The following is a 4,414-nucleotide window of genomic DNA, read 5'->3' on the forward strand; positions in this document are numbered from 1 at the left end:
TAACAGACACCTTCAGTTGCCCAGTGGGCCTAAAACAAGGCTGTTTAGCGTCACCCATACTCTTCATAATCTTTATAAATGAACTTGTTAAAATGTATGAGCAAACAGGTGCCCGGGATATACAATTATTTCCTGATGTTACTGAGATCGCGTGTCTACTATTCGCAGACAACTTGGCACTAAGCGTTGATACGGTAGTTGACTTACAGCGTCACTTGGATCTACTCAAAACATTTTGTGATAATATGTTGGTAAAAGTAAACATTGAAAAAACAAAAATAATGGTTTTCAAACATGGTGGTCGCTTATCAAGGCACGAAAAATGGACGTTTGACGGTCATGCCCTTGAGGTTGTAAACAATTTTACCTATGTAGGAACGACATTTACAAATCAATCACTTTCTCCGGAATGACTAGTGATCAAGCAATGAATGCTAAGCGTGTTTTAGTTACAATATTATCAAAAATGTATAATTATGGTCAGCTGCCTGGAAGTGCATATTTTAATATTTTCGATACAAAAATTGTACCTATATTGTTATACTGCTCTGAGATATGGGGAGTACAAGAGCAATCAACTACTGAAAGCGTCCACGACTATGCATGTAAACGATATATATGTGTGAATAAACAAACCACAAATACTGCTGTTCTCGGAGAATGCGGTCGGCACCTTATGTATATTTTGGCAGCTAAACAGGTTATTAGATATTGGTGCAAAATCCTTAACCTTCCCGATGATAGACTAGTCAAGAAGTGTTATTACATGTTAAGGAGGTAGGTTACCTTCATATTTGTATGTGCGCATGTCCAACCGGAAGCTAACATGACGATTTACGACAACGTTTACGACAAACTAAATGTGTTTGTATATTCATTCTTCTGAAAACAAATCATGAACCTGTCTTCGATATGATGCTTTGTGGTTTAATAATGCAGAAATAATGAATAAATTGCCGCAGAAACGCTTCAAAACAATGTTGCCTTAAAATGACATCATTGATGTCATGACGTTACGTGTAAGTTACCGCGCAAAATTACCCGTCCCTAGATTTGCCACTATAATGCCACCCTTTTCAATGGTGGAGTATTTAGACAATTTTCCACCAAAATGCCACCTAAAATGACACCAAAATGGTGAAAAAATGAACAGGACAGTGGCAAACCCGTTTTACACTAAATTCCACCTCTTTACACTTGTGTACACCTTTAGGTGGCAATAAGTGGAGTATTTAGACAGTTTTACACCAATATGCCACCATTATGGTGGTAAATTTGTTTGCCACTTAATTCCACCAATAGCCACCTTCGTGGTGGCAGTAAGTGGAGTATTTAGACAAATTACCACTAAAATGCCACCATTATGGTGTAAAAATATTTTCCACTAAACGCCACTTACTTCCACCTATCGCCACCTAACAGGTGGCAGTAAGCAGACAAAATTTCACCAAAACGCCACTATGGTGGTAGTCCTATTTTCCACTAAATGCCACCAAATAGCTGGCAATATAAGGAAAATACGTCGCAACTAGTGGAAATCGGCTGCACCTGCTGAATCTGAAAAAACTCAGTAGTAAGCAAAAATCAAATTATATTAATATATTTTTTATTTTTATGAAAAATCAAAGACCCTTCACAAGAAATCACAAAAGATCTGAACACGAGGATCAGGATGTTGTCAATGCAGACTTATTTTTTCATATTCCAGGATGGCTTAAGTAGATGGCGAATGACTCTCCAAATTTCACTCCTTTGGATGTAAGGCCATTTTTCCAGCACACAATCTGTAACAGCAAACCATACAATGTCATCTATTAATAGATATATTTTTCTAACATTCTGAATAATTTTGCAGAAAATTGTAAATTTCCTCTAGAAAATATACGAAATCGAAAGACTAAACTGTAACTCACTGACATAACAAAGAACTCTACAAACTTAATTTATGCCAAAAACTGTGAAATCATTTAAATTTGCTGGCATCAAATTTCAAGCAAACGTAAAAAGGACTGTTTCGCGCGGGCTTTAATTCGCACATTTTCAATTTATAAATGAATAAATAAATAACAGCGCGGTCTTAAATTCACCCATTGGTTCTAGCGCGAAATACACGAAAATTCGTTCTACGCAAATAAAAATGATTTCACAGTAATATGCAACATCTTTATTATGAGAAGTTTCATCAAAATCTACATTGTAGAAAAAATTCTATTCACTCAAACGGTTAGTACATTGTTTTGTGGAAATATATGCATCTTGAATCAATAACAAGAACTTGAGAATTGATGAAAGATGTGGAAGCACAATTGCTCTAAGGTGATTTACTCTTGTGTCAAATTTCATGAATATTTATCAATGGATTATTTGTTATGTAGGAATTTATGGATTGAAAAACAATTAAAGGGCAATAACTTTGGTTACTGAAGTGATCCTGATGGAAATTGCACATGCACATGCCCTGTAGTGATCTACATTTTTGTAAAGTTTCATGAAGATCCATCAATAGATGCAGGAAAAATCCCTATTTTTAACCAAATCAAGGGGAAATTCTTCTTTTATTAGGTAAATAACTGAGCAGTGTTAAGCAGTGTTAATGAGCTTATAATAATTACATGAGGTTTAGTGATTCTATAGACAAAGCTATAAAAATATTATTCCAATTACAAGCATTTTCAGTTAATCCGACGGACAGATAAAAAAGAAAGGACAACGCCAAAAATAATATCACTCCGCCTTTGGCAAAAGGTAGTAATAGCACTTGGGTTTTTCATCACATTTATAATTAATATTTATCATATAATATGCCAGGAATTTCTATTAATTGGTGTATTTCTTTAAAAAATAAGGGTTATTTAAACATTAGCTTTTATAAAAACATAATATTTACCTGATTCAAAATTATCTTGATATGTTTCTTTTATGCAGTAATAAGCTGTGTGCTGCTCAGGTATATACAGTCAGGCAGAAATATCATGTCACAAAGTTGCACTTTTTTCACAGAAGGTACCTGGTATGAACAGTTTAAAGTACATATTGTATCCTAAGTGCTAATCAATAATGTAAATAATTACAAAATGATACAATTTTACAAACAGTGTTATAAACATGATTGAGCTATATTCCAGAAAATATATCTGGGATTTATCCATCTGCCAAACTTCCGAAGACATAGAAGGAGATTTTTTTACTTTAATTCAAAGCAGTTTGGTAAATGTTGTTTCAAATTCAAGTATTTGTTTAGAGTAATTAAGACAATGTTAAAGACAGTAATAATTAAAAAAAAATAAACAGTATGATATTGTTACCTCTCACAATGTGTTTCCAGTTTCTCCCAGGCTGACTCATCAAATGCCAGATTTCAAACTTTGGTATTACTACACAGATAAATTGATTCCACACATACACTTTCTTGGTCAGCTAAAGAAGGTGTCAAATACTTAAGTTGAAAAGCTATTGTAAAAACATCCTTTTTATAAACACTTCTTTTTTTTCAATTAATGAAGAGAATAGGCAAGAACTATTTCTTTGCATCTGACCTGATGTTTGCCTGCATATATAAATCTTAACTGACCCAAATTCCACCTGGGGTTGTTTCTATACATTTGTGTGGGAGCTTGTAACTTGATCTATCATTAATCTTATCTTTAACCAACTTTCTCTCATGCAGAAATAATACACTGCAGACACATTTAAAAATGATCTTTTCAGATTCAGCTAGAACAGCCAATTTCCACTAGTTGCCACCTATTTTCCACCTTTTCTGTCTTTCATTGAATATAATGCAAAGCTATAATAAGCAATAAATATTCTGTCTCACAAAAGAACGAAAATTCAAATTTTCTGTATACCATTCTGAATATTATTTTTGTCCAGCTAGAGTCAGCATAGACTTATTCTGATTTTAATGAAACCCTTTGAAGACGGAGCCTGGGTATACTGTTTTGCAGATGTTGGTCAGTCTGTCGGTCATTTGGTATGTTGACCAATTGGTTTCCGGATGATAACACAAGAATGCTTGGGCCTAAGATCATGAAACTTTATATGTAGGTTGGTCATGACCAGCAGTGACCCATATTGACTTGGAGGCCAGTAGGTCAAAGGTCAAAATCACAGCGACCTGGAACAGTTAAACAGTTTCTAGATGATAACTCTAATACTCTTGAGCCTAGGATCAGGAAAGTGAATGGGAAGGTTGAACATAGCTAGCAGATAACTCCTATAGATTTTTAGTTCAGTAGGTCAAAGGTCAAGGTCACAGTGAGCTGGAACAGTTAAGCTGTTTCCGGATGTTAGTTTGAGAACTCTTTGACCTAGGATCATGAAACTACATAGGGAGGTTGATCATGACCGGCAGAGGACCCCTACTGATTTTGAGGTCAGTCAGTGGTCAAAGGTCTAGGTCACATTGACCCAG

General features: G+C 34.8%; 1 long non-coding RNA gene across 1 annotated transcript; it reads right to left on the reverse strand.

Moving 5' to 3' along the window:
- Window positions 1-1,044: 1,044 nt before the first annotated feature.
- Window positions 1,045-4,109, reverse strand: LOC128555462 (uncharacterized). The gene is made up of 3 exons (XR_008370071.1): window positions 3,306-4,109; window positions 2,888-3,007; window positions 1,045-1,784 (listed from the first exon to the last, which is right to left on the reverse strand). It is a non-coding gene; the product is annotated as an uncharacterized LOC128555462 (long non-coding RNA).
- Window positions 4,110-4,414: the final 305 nt, after the last annotated feature.

Source organism: Mercenaria mercenaria, chromosome 3 (assembly GCF_021730395.1).
Source record: "Mercenaria mercenaria strain notata chromosome 3, MADL_Memer_1, whole genome shotgun sequence".
Classification (NCBI taxonomy): Eukaryota; Metazoa; Mollusca; class Bivalvia; order Venerida; family Veneridae; genus Mercenaria; species Mercenaria mercenaria.